At 39.6% G+C, this 22982-nt stretch overlaps 1 protein-coding gene across 10 annotated transcripts in view; it reads right to left on the bottom strand.

Annotated features, from left to right (window-relative positions):
- ZNF423 (zinc finger protein 423) overlaps positions 1–22982 on the bottom strand; it is a 402730-nt gene that overhangs the window by 287044 nt on the left and 92704 nt on the right. The window lies entirely within an intron of this gene.

Raw genomic sequence — 22982 nt, 5'->3', positions numbered from 1 at the left:
GCCCTGCACTCAAAAGGCTGATTGGCTAATTTGGGCTAAGCACACATAGGACATCTCTGTTAGTAGCTCCACTTCACTATCAGATTTTATTCAATCACGGAGAAGGATTCAAGAGCAAAAATATTCTCCATCAGCAGCTGCACTTTTGCCCTCCCACAGATTGAAAACCCCATCCTCATCCAACCCTTGCATTCAATTAAGCACTAAAAAAAAACCCTACAAAATTAGCACATAAATATTTTCATTGTTTAGCAATAAGGGTAGGCGTGCGCACACATGTGACAGAAGCCCACAAAACACATGCATTGCAACCTTAAATCTGCCCTCCTTTAATTGCCCTTCCTTCTGCCTACACTTTACTATACTAAACCAAACCTCTACTCTCATAGGACAAACAATATGGTAAACAGGGGAGAGGAGAGGGAAGGAAGATGCAGGAGAGGGAAGGAAGGAAGATGCGGCAGAGGTACGGGTGCAGTGCATGGTATGTGGTGGACCGAATTTGATTTAATGGTAAGGTATATGCCTCTAGGCTCTGGAGTAGAACGTGTGATCTGTTCAGTGGCTTCGCTTTTCATTTTCTTGGTTTTGTGGGTTTGTGTCAGTCATGTGTGTGTAGCAACTCTGACTGTCTTTGTGCTCTCTGGCTTAAAAGAACACTACAGCTTTAACAGGCAACCTACAATAGAAAAAAATAAAACAGTACTTCCAGCATTCCAGAGGCATTACACATACATCTTTTTTAATACAGTCCATTTTAAAAGCTTGTAAATTAACTCAAAAAAGGATGTCTTATTCATCTTTATTATTCTGTAGTCAAGCTTAATGAAGATAGGAGTAAATCACCCCCACTGTTCTGGGCAGGTTAAATTAACTTCACATAATGTCCCCCCTTTCCCACCCCACTTTTTTTTTTTTTTTTTTTAAACACAGGATTCACCCAGTGATGCTCAACAGGTAGATGCAGCATATGTAGTTCCATATTCATATATAAATGCTATGGCGAAAGTCAGCACACCAAACAACTGGAATACAGAGACAAACTAATGAGTTAGTAAAATATCGCAAGTTGAGTAAAGCTTACTCCCCCTGGGATTGATTGTTTAAATCAATCCCAGGAAGCCAGGCCTTCAGTTTCACGTTCTCAGCTGTGTCCGGGCAATCAATCATTACATACATTTTCATCCTACCACAAATTTGCACACCCCTCCCCTCGCACCTCCAAAAAACAAATAATAAGAATAAGACTGTAAGGCCAGACTCTCTCTACTGATCTGGGCCCTTTGATCTGCTCGGGCACACAAAGAGGCCAATTATTGGCTGTATCTGGCCACCTAAGAAGTCTACTGGTGCGGGGGAGCTCTAGCATAAAGTTGATATATAGCTGACTCCTATCCTGCCCCTTGTCCTCCCCACCTGGGAGAGGGGGCATGGCTCCAGTGTCCACCAATTCTCAGCTAGCTGATGGGGCTGACATAGGTCCTCTTGGGGACCAGGCCAGCTGATTACATTAGAAAACCCCCTACACAATTTTAACACCTCCTACAGCTGGACTTGAGATGGGCGGAGCGTAGAATTAGGGAGCCATAACCAGCTCCCTGATGGTCAATTCCCTTCTCCTGTATCGGACAGATATTTAGTCCAACGGGACTAAATTCTGCTCCAATTTACACCCCTTATAGCCCCTTTGAAGCAACAGAGGGAAAGTCAAAGCCAAATTCGTCTCAACAGCTTTAGAGAAAACTTTAAGAAGATTGAAAGGGCTAGGATGCTATAAGACATGCATAAAATTTTGCCAGCATCCCACATGACACTTGTCTCCTCACAATGACTGTCAGGCAGCCTCATTACATTGTAATACAAGGACATGTGCATAGGCACATTGCTTTTTTCAGATCCACAATATTCATTTCCAGCATGCAATACAAAAACATAAAAACCACAGCATTCTAAAAGCACAGCATTGTCACATTTTATGCTGCTGATCTGCAGTAAAGTACATGAGTCCCACCCAACTGCCCCAGGTTAGTAGCCACTAACCCTATCATTTAGTAGCTCATCGGCAACAATGGGAAAGGAGTTAGGATGGGAGTTAGAGTAGGATGTGACCACTTTGTGAAGTTTTGGTAACTTTAAAAACATAAAAGTTTGTCCATCTGTGGTGAAAGGCAGGGCTGCCCAGAGGATTCGGGGGGTTGGGGCAAAGCAATTTCGGGGGCCCCTTCCATAAAAAAAAAAGTTGCAATACTATAGAATACTATATTCTCATGGGGGGCCCTGCAGGGTCCCACTCCCCCCACCCCCCAGCGGCCCTGGTGAAAGGTCTTTATCATGCCAAAAGGCAAAATTGTGACTCACCCTACATAGCTGTATGGGGTCTTAAAATATCTCTTTACTTCTCCGTGGACAGGAGGGTAGAAATTGGAGGGAGGAGGCAGGTTCCCTAGGGCATCTTCTGTTCCTCTGCCCCCTACACAGGTAAACAGGAAGTGGGCAGAGAGAAGTGGGCAGACCCTTGGCACCACTGGCTAGCACGGAAGAGGAGATAATCTGTGTGTAGTAAGGGGCTGCTGCAGTTTACTGTTCCACTGTAGCAAGAGAGAAGGAACTCTGACCCCAAGAGTCACAATTTGTTCCCTGAGCAGGTCCTGGGGCAGCACACCTATATACCATCTCTTACACAGGGCAAGATTTCCAAAAGTGACTAGTGATTTTAGATGCCTTATTTCTGGAGTGCTGAACTGAAGACAAGGGCATAATTTTTCAGTGGGCCATGCACAGCACTTTCTAAAAATCAGGCCCTTTAATGGGACTTAAGTTGGCCACCCAAAAAACGGAGGCACCCCAAATCACTAGCCTCTTCTGAAAAATCTTGGCCAAACTTCAATCTTGCCTAAAAATTATAAGCCAGTATGTCAGGAAGAAAGCCTGTCAACAATCAGACTACATCACAAAGCAAATTCAGAATTTTAGCCAAAAAAATGATTAATGAATTAATAGAAGTGAGAAATTCAAATAATTTCAAGCATTTCTTAAAATAAATCTTACATGCTAATCTAAAATTACTAAAATCAAATCATTGTTAAGTAGATGTCCTTTGTGCTTTCTCCAGACAAATTTAATTAACCTTATTGTTCTCCTGGTTATAGTGCTTAGATTTGCATTTTATCATCAGAAAATCACTTCTGCATTACTAGATGATTTTCATTGGGTAAATACATTTGTATGTGGATTGGATTCTATTCCCTTGGCTGAGATTCTGATCATTTAACAGCAAGACTGTTGCTATGGCACACAGGATATCACTCAGGATGTGACCATTTCCTTTGGTTTCAAACTACTTTAAGAAAAAAAAATACTTTGTCAATATAGAAGCAAAGTACCATTTTTGATCCACAGTCGTGGAAACTGTTATGAACACTGGGCCCAATCCTGCTCCCGCTGAAGTAAATGCTAGTTTTGCCTTTGATTTCAATGGAAGCAGGATTAGTCCTTAAAAACACAATACCTAAAGAATACTTTGGTAAAACATTTGCATCATTTCCTCACTGACTTCCTGTATCCCTGCCATGACATCCTCACCCATCTGAGTAAGGTACCTCTGAATAACTGCAGCCTGCTCAGAAAAGACAGCCCTGCAACACCAATCTACTGTATTAATGTGCCTAAAAGTTTTTTTTTTTAATATACTCAGGTTTCCAATAAGCAAAGCAACAGAAATGTAGCATTCTTAAAAAGCTTTAGGTTTTGTTGCTGAAGAAAGCATCGTCAACATAAATATCTTATAAATAATGAGACAATACTTATAAATAAACATTGTATAAATACTTAGAATTTGTATCAAGCTGCATGCTTATCATTCTAACATCCAAAAACATATTGCTAAAAAGGTTTTACTCAAGATGTACTAGTTTATTAATGTTTTAGTAGACCAGATATACAAACAATAAAATAATAAAAAAATTAGTTATTCATAACTGTGCAATGGAACCAGACAAGTATGAGCAGAAAAACACCTTTTACCGATACACATCATCCTTTTTGTACAAAAATAGAGATACCTGAAGCATTTAGTTGTAGAATTTTTTTTTTAGCATTTAATAAGCTTCCCCTTCCTGACTTTATTTTAATTCATATTTATTTAGAAATATAATTAAATTAAGTTTGTATAACCAAAAGCACCCAGGAAAAAGCACAACAGACTTAAAGGCAAAAAACTAAACTTTATAATGAACATTTGAAAACCTTAGATAGAGTACGTTTTTCATAAGGTTTCAAGGACAATTTTATAGATGGATCCTATTTCAGTTGGGCCATCCACAACCTGTACAACCATGATAACTTAAGAGGGTCACATCCCTTATTGCTTAGCTTATCCATGACTTTCTGCTACTTGTCTTGGTTGAACTTTGCTTGAATAACCCATTTTGGGGGCTAACAACATTTTACTTGGCTTGCAGGCAACATCCTGGTAAATGTGCATTTCCCATTTCACTTTTTGATCATTTTCTTCTCCAGGCAGTTAATTGGACTTACATAGACATGTTTTGCAGAAGTTTAAATGAGGCATAGTTAGAGCTTTCAAAAATACATATAATTACCCACACCTACAATTTCTATTGAAAAAATACAGCTACATAAGTAAAATCCTAAAGGAAACAGCAGGATATTTTCAAAGTTTCTATTAAACATAAATGGCTACATATCTGGAGCTTATAGCAGATAGAAAAACATTCACAAAATCCAACAACCTAACATTTTACACATTAGTATCATCATTTAGCTGATTAATTCCAGTACAATGCTATAGTGAGTGAAACTATAAAACTGTATGGAGCAAGAATCTGATGCAAACCTTGTTACTAGAAGGTGAACTTTAACTTGTCCTAATAGAAACCTTGACACAATTGTAGAAATATGGTTCATCCCTCACACACGATGGAACAGGACGCAACACCATGAGCAAAATATCAGACTGAAGTCAGCCGTATGGAATATCGAAGCCTCTGCAGAGTGCATGTCTGCAGGAAATCCCATCAATAGTTATGGAATAAATCTCTGAAACTACCTGCTTAGAATTCAACTACAAACACAGAAAACCAGCAATACTGTTAGTAAGGGATGAGCTGACATGCTTAAAGGTAACTTTGAAGAAGGGTTTCACTTAATGAAAAAAATCTTGAAAGATCAAGTTTCGACATTAAGTTTAAATACCACAGAAACTTATGTAAAGTAGGAGGGTAGCACATCTTAATTTTGTGTAACAATATGACAGATTTGAAAAACTAACTTCTTCATACCATTCAATCCATTATAGCAGAATTCTGGTGTTTTCCTATGGGCTATAGTGGAAAGGATAAAAATTGCAGCAATGGCGAAGGAAAACAGTAGCTGGATCAAAGACTATGTGCTTTTCCCAGGCAGGCTGAAGGATGACAGCAAGAAAGTAACAGTAAAAGGGAAACAATAGAGAGAAGCCAGGAGTAACAAGAGCTATGTCTGCCCAGCCAGTATCATTGCAATCTGTAAACCATAGAAAGTGGTGGATCATATGCCAGCAGTCAAGCGGAGAGAGGTCCTGGTACAGAGTGTGCAGGGAGAAGGAGTGTGTTATAAACCAGCAAAAAAACAAGAAAACTTCAAGAAAGAGCAATTCCCCCTCTTCTACAGAGATTAATTTGTGATACTAAATTAAGGGTTCCTTAGGAAGTGAAGAAATCAGCAATTGTCTCCATGGACCATTACTATGAATTTGTAAAGTGCCAGTAATATACTCAGCTCTGTACAAAAAGCAAAGGAAGACACAAATACTGCACCATGGATCCTATAATGGAACTTAAGACCTAAAACCATAGAGCTAAAAACTGCCTTGGATGTCCAAGGAAGGGGAAAGTTATCAAAGCACTGCAGGTTTTTGTTTGTTTTCAACTGGGTCAATAAACAGCTCTTCTCACTCAAGTTGATCAAGAAGGTTAGGATTATATCTTTTACTGGACCAACTTCCCTTGGTGAGAGAAGCTTTCCAGGTACACAGATGTGCTTTGTATAGCTCAAAAGTTTCTCTCTCACCAACAGAAGTTGGTCCAGTAAAAGATATTACCTCACCCGCCTGGTGTCTCTAACATCCTTTGGACTGACAGGGCATACTGCACACAAGGTTAAGATTGGCAGAAGTAAAGTGTTGGTAGTCATTTGAGCAAAGAGGACGGGAGAAGGTAAAGTGCAGCATGGGTGACATAATGGGATGAGGGAAGGGGAAGGGTATGTAGTGGGGAAAGATGGGAGGCAACAGGCAGGCAGAACAGTATGAGATGGGGAGAATCAGTGTGACCAAAACTCTGACCCCCTTCTACTAAGCTAATCCATGGAGAATACACTTGACAGCAGCCGCTGTAAATAGAAAACATGTCAATAAGGAATGAAGATATTTTGTCTCTATTTAACAAGACCCTCAAAGGCAGAGCATAATAAAGCTGAAAGGTGCCAGGCAAGTAAAGATTACAGAAACAGCAAAAACGACTGCCAGGTGGACATCTCATCAGCTTTCCCCATCAATAACTCTGTGGTTCCATTTGGGGAGGGAGAGAGTGACAGAAACAATCTGAAAATATATAATACATTATTTTAGATCTTTGGACTTGTGTGCGTGGATCATCAGTGCCATTTGTGGAAGCAGCGGCTCAGGAATGGTTTAGCAATTTAAGTGGAGCCTAGCAGGAGATTCCTGCAGAGAATGAAAGGCTGCAATGTACAGCTGAGGCAGGAAAGGATTATGCCAATCAGGATCTCCTCATTTCAACAGGTAGTGCCATTAGAGTCCTAAATTAAACAACCTCTGATGCATGGGAAAGAAGTGATGACAGTTATATTCTGTGATTACCCTACCACTCATTCAGGTGTCTGTGTAAGCAGGGTTGTTCTGGATGCATTGGCTCTTGCACCAGATTACCAGATACCTTAAGCTGGTGGCTGGGGAAAATAAAATAAAATACAAATAAAGCACAACACACACACACACACAAAAATAAAACAGCCAGAGAAATCTCAGGATCACTTCAGTGGGGCTACAAATAGAAGGCTCCACTGGCTGCAAAAGTAACCAGCTGATGCAATTATTATAGCAGTCGCCAATAGACCATCTGCCCGATTCCCTGGGCTGTTGTTGTTGCAGGCTCAGCAGGGATCATTCCCCTAAGAGACAGGCCCCCACTGTTTGGAGAAAGACCATCTGCCTGATTCCCAGGCTGTTTGTTATTGCAAACTCTGTAGGGGCCAGTCCCTAAGAGACAGATCAACACTCAGGGGCAGCAACCACAGGACAGAGTGTAAGGGTGCCGACCATTTGTGGCAACTGGAATGGGCAGCTGCATTACATTTCCTGTTCTGTTTACTCTCTTCCCTTCCTCCAATAACAGCAGTTGTGTTTTTGGAGCATCTTCATATCTGACTGGATTTATGGTTTGCTTTTGTTTTTATATTGGGAGTCTGTGCTGACAGTACAGTCTTTTGGGGGAGAGGGGATGAAGAATTAGTGAGCTTCTTACTTTTTGAGGGTTCCCCCACTTTCGTTTATTTGAAATGTATGGGGAATGAGCAATTGGCTGAGATGCGAGGGGGGTCAGATTTTTCCCTCTCCCTGACCTCCACTCGGACACCACACAGAAAAAACAAAACAAAATACTTTCCCTCTTCTGGTTTGCGTTTTTGTGATGTGTGTCTCTCTCTGCTTGGGGATAAGGAACAAGGGCAATAATTTTCTTTTTTTCTTTTTTTAAGCTTAGTGTTATCATGGGTGGAGTCAGCATCTGATGGGGAGGACAAAGGATGAGTGAACCAGATAAATTAGCAGGTTTGAAGAAACCAGTGAGGTTAACAGTAGAAGTTCTGGTTTTAAGGTTCCTTTAGAAAATCCTTTTAGCTTCTATTTCAGATAAACACCTGTGGTCAAGATGGAACAGATATATTTTCACGAACACGAATTTCATGTCCAGAGGAATCAATTCATGAAATTTGTTTGGTAACACCCCATCTATTGTGAAAAAATCCAACATGCTATAGAGTTGTATGGTGGATCACCACCAAGATCTGGCTTGTACCACCAATAGTTCCATTGGACAAGGTAGACTTGACGCGTCCATCTCCACAAGTACTGTGCTGGAAATTCCCTCTTATTCCAAATTCACAACGAATAATTGTGATTTTTTAAAAACCTCCTTGAGTCACATGAGCTCTCCAATCACAAAGATTAGTTTAATTTGAGCAGGGGCAATCTCTTGTGCCTCTCAGAGCAGAGATCATTTCAAACAGGAGATCTCAAGCTGTAGGTTCATCTTTAATTATTCATAAATTTCAGGCCATTTCACTTCCCAGAAATTCTATTTTTCACATTGAAAACATGAAAATGTTCACTTGTTTTCAATGTTAGTTCATTTTCAAACATAAAAATTTAAGTTTCCAGTTTCAAAAATCTTACAGTTTTCCACTCAAAATAAGAAGGAATGGTAAACAGGACCCTAGATAGGGGCGAATTTACACATTCCAATTTCAGGGGCAATGGTGTCTCCCACATGCTGACAGGATGTTGGGTCACTTGAGTGTGAACACAGCAAAACTGGGTGACAGTGAGATGAAGTTTTACAGGCACAAAGAAAAGCGACTATAGTAAGGTCCAATATCCGATCCACCCAATGGTTAATAAATACAAGATGCCTACAAGCTTGCAGAAGACAGACTGGTAATTTCATGAGGGTTCTCAAATAGTTGGTCTACTTGTACTTCAGCTCCAAAGCAAAAGGATAATTCAGCCTACTTATTAAAGGCTTTCATGTACTATCGATGAATGACTAAGACACTACTAAGATGACCCTGGGTTATGGAACTCAATTCCCCTCTATACGTGTTTCAGCCTATCCATTCCAGTATTTCCCCCCCTCCCCCCCCGCCCAACCTTAAGCACCTGTCTTGACAGGGATGAGGGGGTCTTTATAAATAATTGCTTACGTAGCTCACTGGAAACAATATTTACATTTTGAATTGAATTTACTCAATGCCTGGAAAACAAAATTATTAAAAGGGACAGTTAAGCTGTTGAACTGCAAAATATCAATACATTTAAAATGAGTTTTGATCTAGTTGGAAATATTCTTGGCATTCTAAATATTTACAATTCAAAAATTCCTTCTTGCCATGAAGCAAAAACACAGAAAGAGCTATTTGTGTGATCACAGCTTGAGACTACATGCAAACACTATGCCTGAGTGACCCCCAGAGCTCTATGCTCCTATTAAAACTAAACACTCATTTTAATAAAAGAAAAAACAGCGTGCAAATTAAGTTAAGTTATTTGGGCTATTATTAGGCCAGATTTTCCCCCACTCCCAGATCCAGACACAGAGAAGACCCTCTAAGCTTCTGCATAGAGAGGATATGAGCTACTCCACAAGTACTATTCCATTACTACCTCTATCCCAAAACCTCCAGAGGTCTGTCCACATGTCCTTGGACCAATACAAAAGGAGAGAATGAAGAATGGGCAGGCCGGCAGTGACTTTCCCTCTCCAGACCCCAAGGACATTAGTCAAAAAAAATATAATACATTCTGGGTCTGTATTATCCTTGAGATACAGAACACCTCTTAGCCCCTACTCAACTCCAAGGTTCAAAGGCAACCTAATAGCCAGAGAAGCACTGAAGCCCAGAAGCCATTATGAAGCTACAAGGCCTCCATTTGGATTGCCCTGATCTCCAGCAGACCCCTTCACATTCACCAGGTTTTGGGCAGCTTGGCAGCCTTGTCTGGAGGAGGATCCTGCTTGTCAGGATGATGTAAGAGAATCTCTGTTGGATCCTTATGGAGATGTCCTCCTACTGTGACCTCGACCACAGGTTCTCCCAGAGAACGAGATGACCTGGTCCATGAAGTATTTCAGTTTTTAAAATGTGCTTTTATCAAAAACCAGAATGAAGATGTGGTTGCATGGAGAACTATAGGAGAGCAGTTTCATTCTCTGCTCATCTTCTATATACATTCACTCAGTACAGTGCTCAAAGGGTACCACAGGGCACCACATGATGTTACACAGGTGTAGCTCAAGTCATAAAATATTATACAGGGGGGTTTTCCTATTACCTGAATAGTGTGTGGCCATATAACTAAGGACCAAAGTGAGAGGCAAATCTAAACCAGCCCGTGTTGGTGTAGCTTACATCTTCTCCTGATCCTTCAACCTGGGTGTTACACAAACTCCCTTCCCTAGATTCATACCGCTTGTGTGTGTATTTACAAACATCTCAGTCAGAAACAGAACACCTCTGATTCAGACTCACTGGACTGAAGGGAGTCTAAGATAGTGAGCTCAAAAAAACTGAGGGGTCAAAAGACAAGAGCACAGCAAGAGAAGTAACTAGTACCCCATTTTAACTTACCCAGTCTTACAAGTTATTGACTCACCAATCTAAGAGTCTAATTTTAAGGGTGTCTGGGTGAAAGAAAATCTAAGTTACATCAATTCTGAATATGGCCCAAACACCATAATGTAATGCATACAACCCAAGGGAACCCAGAAGGGATTTACTATTTAAATCTTAATGGGGCATTTTTTGACTTCTGAGTGGTTAGCTGTGCACACTGAACCATCTTTTAACAAAGGTTTTTGGTTTGCTTCCTTGAGTTTCTTTTTTTTTTTTTAAATGGACTAGAATAAAAACTGTAGCTTTCAAATTTCCTGTAGCAATGTGAGATAGGGTAAGAAGAGCATATAAAATAGACAAGAAAATCCAGAACAACAAGGAAACGACAGTGCTAATGCAACAGAAAAATTGTGAATTCAGTTCATTCTTCCCCATAGGAAGGGGATCATTTCAGACCTATTGGCACCAGGAGGATATTCCCTACTTGTGAAAATCACCATCCCTCCAACCAAGAAGGACTGGATCAGATTCTGTTCTGTAGGGAGTCACCACTGATTTTTATTCATCTGTAGTACTGGGGGTTGAACACACTTTCTCAGATCCTTAAATGTTTTTAGGTCCCTAACTCCTACTGATTTCAGAGTTAGGTGCCTAAACACCTCTGAGGATCTGGGCCACTGTCTCTTCAGCACTCCCAGATCAGAAGGATTCAGAGATCATGATTTATTTCATTCTACAAAATGGAATAAAAAGCTATTGTGAGCTTTTTTCATATGCTTTCAAATAACACTCTCATTGGTGTAGTTACCAAGTGTAAACAAAATAAATAAGAACTATGTAATTTTAAATACACAGTAGTTATTGTTGCAAATGGGGGGGAGGGAATGTAAAAATCAAAACAAACTTGTATATTTCTTGTGGGAGCTGAACTACAGACTAAATGCAAAGCAAGACTCAAACTCCCCAGAGGGTCTTTTTTCAAATGGGAGAATAATAATAATAATAATAATACAGTAATAATAAGCACTTATATAGCGCTTTACATTTCCAAAACGCTGTGCAAACATCAACTAATGGGACACACTAGAATAAGTAATGTCTAAAATGAGTTTATATACAGCATTATATTTTTCTACAAAGTGGCTACAACTGTTTTCAAAAATTAAATTTCCCCACATATTGATACCAGTGAAAATGGAAGAATTAAAAAAAAAAATGATGCAGACTCTTCCCCGTCAAAGTACAATGTTTCTCCACAACCTACATAGTTCCAAACTCTGGTTCAAAAGAAGTAATTCATAGGACTTCATAAATAGAAAACTGATATTTTGTTTCTTAAGAACAATAAATATGCAGATGAAGTCCTCAGGATAATACATGTGGGTATTATAGACAATTGCCAATTTTTATGAAAAGAAACTCTGGCTCATTCAAATGTAAGACCAACAAAGTAGTTAAGTAAAGGAAATGTTTAACTAAGTAAATTAGGCACATAATAGAAGTTTTCCTTGTTTCAATCTTGCAAACAAAGAGACATTCCTTAATCAGCAAGATAGTGCTGTTCAAATGAAAAGATTTCTTAAGGACAGGCAAACATCCCTATTCTACAGCTACTGAAAGCAAACACTTCTTAATCTTCAAATTCTTAGTGGGGCAGCCTGACATATAATTTTTTTTTTGGCAGAGAGGGGTTGGGAAATCACATAAGTAATACTTCACAGCTGCATCACTTCACATTTATTCATCCCAGGATCTCAAAGTAATTTACAAACACAGATCCCTCTAAGAAGGCAGAAATGCTATTCCCATTTTGCACACGGATAGACTGAGCAAGAGAGAAATTAAGTCACATATCCATATTCACAGAGAGTCAGTGGCAAAGCCATGAACAAAAACTCAGAAATCCTGACTCCCAGTCCTGTTTGAACCCCAGGCCGTATTACCTCATTATTTCATGCTAGGGTTTCCATTATTTTTTATTGTTATTTGAACTGCAGTAGCACCTAGGAGGCCCAGCATGGACCAGGAGCCCATCGTGCACATCTAGCTTTAAGCATGCACTTAACAGCAAGTATGTGAGAATAGTCTCAGTGACTTCAGCTTGGGGGTTTCTAATGGTTGTACAGTTTTCATAACTATAGAAAAACCCACACTATCCAAACCTCCCTTTCCATCAAACTGCCAGTGTGACTCCCTGTTGTGCCAGATTGAGATTATCTGAACATATTTGGTATCACCTAATACCTGATACCAAAGATTCTGCCGAACATTCTATCAGCGCAGCCTTAAGGATTCTGCACAAGGGAGTGGCAACAGAAGAGCCCACACACACACAACATGTTGCAAAACAGAGAGAGAGAAAAAAACTGCCAGCTTTTTAAAAATATATCTGCTACATGGGCCAGATCATAACCCCACCAACGCTGCTGTGTAGTTACGTTAGGGGTGAGGTTCTTACCCTGCCTTAAGCCCTTTCACAGCCTCCCCAGGTCTTGGGTACTGGGTATCCAGGCATGTAGGAGTAAGAAAGCTATGCAGAACCCTTCCCAAGCAAATCCTTGGCTCCATCCCCACAATACACCAGCCAGTACAGTTGAGCCAGCATTGGAGTAGTAATCTGCTACTGGTGAAGGCCAACAGCAAAGGGTGGGCAGGGAAGCAGCTGAACCACTAAAGCAAGATTTACTCCCTGTGCTGCTCCTGGGGCAGTGCAGCTACACTCACCCCTTACAAAGGGCAAGTTGTATCTGCTCCGTCTAGTCCCATGTTAGTAGTTAACAACAATGGTGAGTGTAGAATCAATTCAGAGAGAGGGATAATTTGGCATCAGAATTTGTTAAGATATATTGATGTTAATGCAGCTAAAACTAAAGTCACACCATGATGCATTAAAAATATGTCCCTTCAAATTCAGAATTCTTCAAAAACAAACAAACAAACAACAAACCCTCTTATTTAAAGCACATACATGGAAGAAGCTGTGGATCCACCACTTAGTATCTCAAGAGATCAAGCGTATTGAACAGTTTTTAAATTCTTTTACACCATTGCATATAAACCAAATAAAAATACAAACACAGTAAACAATAAGCTACAATAAAATCTGTTTTCCTATTCGAGACATTATCTGTGTTAATACGAGACCCGAAGCTTCTACCAAAAGCAATCAGGACCATAATTACAAGGAAATCAAAAAAGCAAAAGGGATGATGTACACCAGCCAGGTACTTGTATTGGCAAATATCCAATTCTTTCATTTTCTACAGCTGAAAAAAAAAACAAACAAACAAAACATTGCCCTTTCACAGCATGAAAAATTTGCCACCTCAAAGATACTCTAAATAAAAGACTGAACAACTCAAACATATTACTGTAATAATAAAAGGTCATGACAGCCAACAGCTGTGTTATGGCCAGAGGAGCTGTTGTTATTTTCAACAAAAGAGGCCCTAATCCTTAACAAAAACCATAACTACTTTGCAATTGCTAAAATGTAAGAAAGCCTTGTAAACTAGCTTAGAAGAGGAAGTGACATTTGAGTCAACGATAGTCAAAATTCCCCTACAGGAGAAATTAAGATTGTACAAAATTGCACAGATAGAACTGTGATACAGAACATAGGAAAACTTGATACTACAGAAAATTGTTTCACCAATTTCTGTGTGAACAGTGATTCAGATCACAAGTTGCCTTCCAGGCTATGAGTGTACAGCACAACCTTATGTTAACACACCAAAAACTTAAATTTGAATGCCAAGGGTCAAACAAACAGCCAGTTAGTTGGGTGAGATCATGCTCTGTTATGCACAACCTGCAATACACTGACAAGAGTGAAAGTTAAAAATATAGCAACAGTTTTAAATCTCTTTTCTTGACATTTGTCAGCCAGACTTATTACTCATGTTGCTTTGGATGTGCTAAATCAGACAAAAAAAATTGTTCTCTATTAAAACTTGCTTCCTTCAGCACAAGGTTTCTATCTCGCTGTCTGTAACTTGCATACAAAATGTAAAGATGGAGTACAGGAGTTCCAAGTAATACCTGTTTACCTTTCAACTCTGGATAACATCTCTGCTCCCCAAGTATTTTGAGACTTTTCTTTGGTTTACACTACTTCCAATGTCACCTTGCCTGGACCATTGAGATTACAAGCAAGAGAAAGATTGTGATCTCCTAACCCAGAAACTACATGCACAGTCTCTGTGGGTATGTCTACACTGCAATAAAACACCCACGGCTACCATGCGTCAGCTAACTCAGGCTTGTGGGGCTCTGGCTGCAAGTCTACAAAATTGTAGTGTAGACATTCAGACTTGGGCTAGAGCCTGGACTCCTGCCCAAGTCTGAATGTCTGCACAGCAATTTTTTAGCCCTACAGTCTGAGCCCCACTAGCTCAAGTCAGCTAACATGGTCCAGATGCGGATGTTCCATTGGAGTGTAGACATACCCGACATGTCTTCCACTTCAATCACCACAGCAGCCCTGGAATTGCAGCTCTAATGTCCCACATGGTAGCATGAGTGAAACATCTTATCCAACCCATATAGGTTAAGAAAATTAGGAGCAATGGAGACAGGAAGGAGGAGTGCAAGAAATTAATTTTAAATTCCGCCCTTACATAACTGCTTCAACCTATGTGTGATGGTTTCGATAACATACATATAGCCACCAATGTTGCCTATCTGGGCAATTCACACTGAAACAACTTGTGACCATGATAAGCAAGCCATTTCTAGTACCTCTGCATTTTGAATAAGTAGTTGGACCCTGTTTCAACTGTTGATTGGTAATTTCTCATCTAGGGACTGAATCAATGTAAGTTTGATGTTGACTTCAACAGCAACAGGATTAAGGCACTGACTTTCAAGGGGACTTGTGAATTTAAGTCATTTCAGCACTTTTGACAATCCCATTCTTAATGCTGATCTTACCATTGTACTGTTAGACAGAAGTTCAGAACAAGTCACAGACATTAGCTTTACAACGCTTGTCCATTTCAGTTCACATTAATTTCGATAAACTCTACAGTTTCAGCTCAAATGGTTTTGCACCCTCTGCAGTTTAAGTTTCAGCATTTGTTTCAATCCAATGTAATGAAAGTGATAAAAACAGAAGTGCCTAGTTTCACTAGGCTCCATATATGGGGCATGAGTTCACTCTACCGAGAAATCAACCACATGGCCAGTACAAGTTTCATTATAAAAGTGAGATGAAACCAGGAAACTGTTTACTAAAAATTTATGTGCATCCAGGGGTGCATCTGCTTTCGGTTTCAGCTTCAGAATTGCAGGGGCTCAGAAAGAATTAAGTGAAACTCTGCTTGTTTCATACTTGATCCCCAACAGTTCATAGCTTCATGTGATTTCAGAATGTTCACACTGCTCAAGTACAAACACTAAAATTACTCAATTAAAGATACATGGATGGGACTCACTTCCGTGCACAGAGCCTAAGCAAGGATCTATATAAAGCCTACATAAAACCTTATTTTACTGTTGCACAGACCTTCTCCCAAGAGAATTTCAATGACAACACATAGATTCAACACTGACCAGGAATGGCAAAACAACACCTGGGCAACTCATACATTCTCATCCCAATCCACAAACAAACAAAACAAAAACAAAAACAAACAAATGCAAGTTCGGAACCCAGATTCCTCTGACATGTGTGTGCAAGTCCATCTTATAACTCAAGGACTTTGTTGGGTTTTTTAAAAATGTTTCAGTGTCAAAATTAAACAATTTTCAGCAAAGAAACAGATTTCAGATTTGAGCTTACAAAAAGTGGTAATAAAGATGGAGGAAAAAAATATCCTTTCAAAATAAAAGCACTGACATTCTTCACATTCACAAAGCATAGGGAAATAAATTTACCATCAGGGAGAAGAAGTGACAGAGGCGAAGCTAAATGGCGCTGCCACAAGACAGCAAATATACAGAACCAATGAGATAAGACCACAAAAAGGATAGTTTGCCATTTTTATTTGTATAAAACAGTAAGAAGGTATTCTCTTCAGTAACCTCCTCATTTTGTTTATCCTTTGTTTACTGGAACAACACAGTTACTACTGCTAGGTATGCCATTGCAATGAGTTCCAAACCAGATAAATATCCACACGCTAGATGGCAGAGGTAATGTATACTGAAGTGCTTACACTAACACAGTAGGCATAGCAGAAGACTATCTAATACAAGTATTCCCTGGGCACTGGAAAAATATAGGGAATAAACCTTTGAAGCAAGCCATCCAGGTGTGTAGAACTGTTCAAAATCAGTCATGTTGACTGAGACTTGATGAGAATCAATACATCGTGGTGGGGGTAGTTTGCAGTTTTACACTGTACCTCACATTCATTTTCCTATAAACCCAAAAATAAAATGTCAAACAAAAAATAAATCAGATTTTGTTTCCTCTTCAACACATCTGAGCTTTGATAGTTTTACTGTGACAGAGGCAAGTTGTCAGTGTAATAGCCAGTGTCTGAGAACTGGCTGGTTTTGGAGATCCTTTCATCATATCTTCTGTTTTTGCTTTTCTAAACTAACAGAACAAGTAACTGTTTTGTTTCCAAACATATACAGCCACAAGGAAACACCACTCAGCAGAGATAAAATGCTGTATTTTATCTACAGATCAAAAACAAGGGGAAATATCCAGACAAAGGGCCTGATGTTGTAAGGTGCTGCTGATCACTAATTAAAAGTTATGCAGTATCCTCAATTCCTATTGAAATAAAGGGAGTTCCTCCGCACATTCAGAGACAGGGCCCAGAGCAAGTAACTAAACACAAAATTGTAATGCTTTTACCATTAAACCAATTCCCAAGACCTTCTCTAAATGGGTTACCAATATGTAAGGTTAGCACATGTGGTTCTTTTCCACCCATTTTTGCTTCCTTCTGAGACAGAATTCCATCTCACAACCACAATACCCGTCTCCATGATAAGCTCTCATATTCCATCTCCAACTAAACACTTAATGGAGAGAAGTTTGGTGCCTATTTTTTAAAAGATCTCCCCAAGGCAGAGTTTTCACCCTTTAGCTCACCCTATATTCAGACAGACAACGTATATATTTTTTTAATTTGTTCTTTCCGTTGCAAGTTACCTTGAATACACATCAATCGGTAATTTAAAATAGTGTATTAGGGAACAAGTTGTGTGGTCTGTTTTCTTCTTCCTTTTATGCTGGATTTGTTCCACAGCCAAAAACTCAATGGCTTCATCAGTCTATAGGTCACTTCCTGTTTTACAGGTGTGCATGCAGCTATACCATGTTAATTTAGACAATTGCTTACTCTATACAGTTTTAATCCCATCTAAATACAAGCTCTGATATCAAGATTTTTTGTAACATCCTTCAAGGGTTGTGGTCAGGTTTCCCATAAACCTAACGAGCAAGAGCAGAGAAAATTCTACCTGGCTGCTACTTCTCCAGTGACTTACATGAAATTCCACAGGCTACAAGTACTAGAAAGAAAATATGAGAAAAGAAAAGGAGGAAAAAAAACTTTGTTATGTGGATATTTATACAGTATTTATATACATTAATTTAATTTTTAATAAGATACCTTGGGGCTTATTTTTCCAAGATTCCTAGATGATATTAGCACTCAGATATGATGATAGACACTGTAGAAAACCCATAACAGATTAGGCAGATATAACACACACAAGTATACCAATAGTTTATAAGCTACTTGTTTGTCAGCATCTGTTGTCATAGTGGCTGGATGGGGACACACATGAACACACACACCCATGGGCCTCTCCAACGAAGCCAAAAAAACCTGAATTATATACCAGAATTGACTAACAGTAAATGCATTGTTGAATCATAACTTTGAACAGCAAATTATCATTCTCCCATGTGCAAAAAGGAACCACAGAATTTCACTCTAGACTAATTTTTGATTAAAGCAAACAACCAAAACAATGAACACAAGTCAGATCTCTATTAGAGAGCACAATGTGGGGCTCCCTTACAACATGCTTCATCAATTCTACCTCACAAAATGGCAGCTTGCCTCTGCAGACATGCAGATTCCTTAAAAATGTAGATGGGCAGTACTGGTCAAACGAAGAACAGAGATACACACCAAGTAAGGCATGCACTACTTTATGGGTCTGGCTACAGTCATGACTACACTAGTACCTATATTGGCAAAGTGCTCCACCGACTTGCAGAGTGCAGCTATGCTGGCAAAAGTTTATAGTGTAAATTTGGACTAAGTAATGCCTTTGCCACCATTCCCCAGTAGCTTACAAAGGCAAGGCACAAGTTGACAAATGTAGCTAAGACTGCAGGAACTACCGTACCCATCCAGCAAATGTAAGGATCTCCCTTGGTGAAGTGGGAAACTTATTTACATGGGAATAATCTAAATATTAAACACATTTCAGGAAATATTTTTCTCCCATTTAAGATGGTTTAAAATAAAATGTGTTGCCAATGAACTGAAATTACATTTCACATACATAATTTTAACAGTGGTCCCCAAACTCTGGTGGTGCATCCCCCTAGCGGGACATGGAGGAATGTTTGGGGGTGCATGGGGTCAGGGCCAGTCCCCACATGGAACGGGGAGGGAGCGCCACCCAGCCCGGCTCTACCCCCAGCTCCGCTCCAGCCTCTCCTGCAGCTCTGGTCCTGGCTTTGGCTCCCAGCCCCAGCCCGGCCCCTGACCACAGCCCCCAACTACGGCCCTGACCACAGCCCAGCCCAGCCCCGCCCCTTCCCTGACCATGGCCCAGCTCCTGGTCCCAGTCCCAGTCCCACTCCCGGCCCTGCCTCCCACTCCCAGCCCCAGCCCAATCACAGCTCCGGCTCCACTCCCGGTGGCAGCTCTGGCTCCCGGCTGCAGCCCCAGCTGCAGCTCCGGCCCCAATCCTGGCCCCATCTTACAGAGGTGTGTAGACAGATTACATTATGGGCAAAGGGAGGGGCATGACATAAAAAGTTTGGGGACCACTGTTTTAACATGACTAAGTATTTCAAAATTGGTCTAATATTCCTCTGACCCCCTTCTATCTGTCCCTAGGTTAAGAATTATACTAGCAAGATTATACCTCGAGATAAACTTTCATTGGCCAATTTAACATTTGCTGGTAGAGAAAAAAACATTTATTAACTGGAATATTCAACACCCCTAATAGCTCAGGCAGATATTGGATTAAAAAGGCAGCCTAATGTGCATGCAGTCAAGTGAATTAATGCTCTCCCAAAATTAAAAATGTAGAGCCTATATTTAATTTTAAACAATGAATTTAAGTGGACTTTTAAAACTGATCTCTGAATGTAACACAAATAAGTTACTTTGCTACCCTTTTCCTCTCCTTCCCATAATAGAAAGCCTAGAAAAGATTAACTGCTTAATCTTAAAATCTATTGGAGGTAACTGCTCCTCTAACAGCCTTTTGTTTGCTTCGGGTTTTTTTGTTTTGCTTTGTACGCAACAATCAGACAATAAGAGTTTTTAAACAACTGGTCTAATGTCCTCAGTTCTGCCACTAATAGCTATGAAACACAGAGCATTTCTTGGATGGATGTGCACAGGGATACAAAAATCTCATTTACAATTTGGCATCCCAAGTAGGACAGGGTGGTTCACCAGCAGGTGACAAATTAAAAGCTCATTTTTCTACGCATTTTCTTTAGAGCCACATTTTGAATACAAACCCACTGGCAAGAAAAACAAAAAACACTGATCAGATTATTCTTTAGAAAACAAGAATGTGGTCTCAGGTTAGCTCCTAGTCAATCTTACACACACTTCAAACCACATTGACATAACCTTGAAGTTTATGCTACAAATAGTCTCACAACTGAATACTGCAACCAAAAGGATATCTTTCTTCAACTTGTTTTCTTGTTTCTCCAAGGTCTCTTGAGGAGCACCTTAAATAGCAGCCAGGGAAGTCTGTATTAGAGATATCAACACTGTAGATAACATGCCAAACAAGAGTTGGCGAGAACCACAAGATCTGCGCAGATCTTCCCCACCTGCTCCTGGCCTCACTTTCAGCTCCTTTGTATCATTTCTTATTGGTTGTTAAAACAGTGCTAGTACTGTATTTATTGTTCATTTAAAATCAGAGACCAGGGAGTCACATTGTGGCTCTTTCAGACAGGTCTGGTGGATCTTCCTCAAGACATGTATTTAATTTCACCACTCAACAGGTTACTTGAATCCTAGAAAAGAATTTTTCCTTTTTAACACTACAGTTAAATCAAACAAAAGTAACATCAACCTAAAAAAGCAAAACATAGTTTTACAAAGGTTGTCATATGCCCGCTAAGAGGCAGGAAAAATTAAATTAGGAAAGTTTTTTTAAAAAGCTCTTTCTGCATTGACATCAAAGGAAAAACAATGGATTTTAAACATTAGCGTCAGTTAAGTTTCAATATTAACTGAAGTTCAGGTAACCATAGTTTTGTTTTAACATGACTGGTATTGTATTTTATTGAGACACAGTGTTCAGGAATTTCAGATTAAGTTATCATAGAATCATAGGACTAGAAGGGACCACAGTAGGTCTTCTAGCGCAGTCCCTTGCACTCACGGCAGTACTAAATATTATCTAGAATCTAGACCATCCTTGACAGGTGTTTGTCTAACCTGCTTTTAAAAAATCTCCTATGACAGAGATTCCACAACTTCCCTAGGCAATTTATTCCAGTGTTTAACTGCCCTTACAGTTAGGAAGATTTTTTCTAAATGTCCAGCCTAACCTCCCTTGCTGCATTTTAAGCCCATTGCTTGTCTTATGTGTTTAAAATGTGTTTTTATATGGAAGTAGCTGTGCCCTTCTCCATCTGGAATTGATCTCAACTCACTACATCAGCTAAAACTACCCATCCATGTCTCCACTAGGCTTTTACATCGAGATAGTTACCTGAAGGTAAAAATGAACTTATTTTGCAAGAAAACATAGCCTACATTAAATAACATGAGCCCTCACAGCCTTCTCCGAGAAATGGACCATCTTTCCTGCTTCTCCACCCCAGTGCTCAGAGACCAGAGTATTCTCCCACACTCCACATACCTTCTGGGGGAATGGTCTGGTCAGAAAGAAGAGAAGGAAATTATGAAGAGCAGAGGACACCATTGCTCCAGAACTTTATCCTGCCCTCTTTCTTTTATCTGAATGTGAAACTTCTCAACCTCATCTGACAATGGAAGAAACACAAACTTCACCCCCTGCACAGTAAACCTTTACAGGATTATCGGATTTGAACAAGTGAATTAAGGGTGGGTGGGGGTGTGTGTGTGTGTGTGTGTGTGTGTGTGTGTGTGTGTGTGTGTGTGTGTGTGTGTGTGTGTGTGTGTGTGTGTGTGTGTGTGTGTGTGTGTGTGTGTGTGTGTGTGTGTGTGAGAGAGAGAGAGAATAAAATTACAGCTATATAAAACTGAAATTTACATACAAACTGTGCTCAAAATCCCAGGCCTTTTTCACTGATCTCCACACAGAAACTTTAGTTTTTGGATTTGGGTTTTAAAAAAAAAAACCAACCAAAAAAAACCCCACTTTCATTGGAAGTCTTCATTGGACAAGTTCAAACAATGCCATAATCACAAAAAAGTTGTAACTTCAAGAGTTAGTGTCTTAAATAATGTTTTTGTTTACAATTTTTTAACTAGACCTTTCTAAGGGTATATTTCACTGTACATTTTCTGGTAAGAAAATACACTACATAAAGACTAGCAAAAAAAATATTGGCAGAACTAAAAAGGAGAACTTTTTTTGTATAAGTATTTTACATTATTAGTAGTTTTTATTTTTCCAGGTATGCTTACTTGTTTCCTCTTATTTTGTGGCATTTGTTTGGATTTTCAAATGTGTTCTGGTCATTTTTAAAAATTAAAAAATATACACATACACACTTCCAGATGAGATAATGTAATGTTTGTGCCAAATGTCACAGCTAGTCATCAGGTAGCTTTTATGTTCAGAAGTCTGCAGCAGAAATAGCGTTGGGCTCAAAGCACTTTTTTCCTGTTTTTTCTTAGTACTAAAGGGGAAAAAACAAGACTATCATGTCTTTAAATTTATTTTCCTTCTGTTTTTCTCTCCCTGAGTGTTCAATATTGCATTTTTCTCTAGCATGTTTTCCTAAATACTTCCGCTCCCCTCCCCCCACTTATTTTTTTAATTTGGGTGGCGGGGAAGGTGGAATAAGGCAGAATATTGCTTTTTAATTTCTTCATTTCACATTTTTACCTACCTTTTTAAGTGGATGTTAAATACACCTCTTGATCTCCTAAGTTTTATTCACTGACTGTAGATCAATAGCACCACTTTTTTCTCTGTCATTTTAACCTGCCTGGTGCGTTGCTAAAGATTAAGTTAGGCTTTGTCTACACTACAAAGTTTTGTCGGCAAAAGGCAGTTTTTGTCAACAAAACAGTGGATGCGTACACGCTGTGATGAGACTTTTAGCGGCAAAAATGCCCTGTTTTGGTGACAAAATAAAACCACCCCAATGAGAGACATAAGACTTTTTGCACAAAATTTTTGTCCACAGAGTGCCACTGGATTTTATCGCTTTAATTGGCCTCCAGGAGGTA

Source organism: Mauremys reevesii, linkage group 16, assembly GCF_016161935.1.
Source record: "Mauremys reevesii isolate NIE-2019 linkage group 16, ASM1616193v1, whole genome shotgun sequence".
NCBI lineage: Eukaryota > Metazoa > Chordata > Testudines > Geoemydidae > Mauremys > Mauremys reevesii.
Note: the sequence above shows the minus strand (reverse complement) of the source record. Positions and strands in the feature narration are given on the sequence as shown.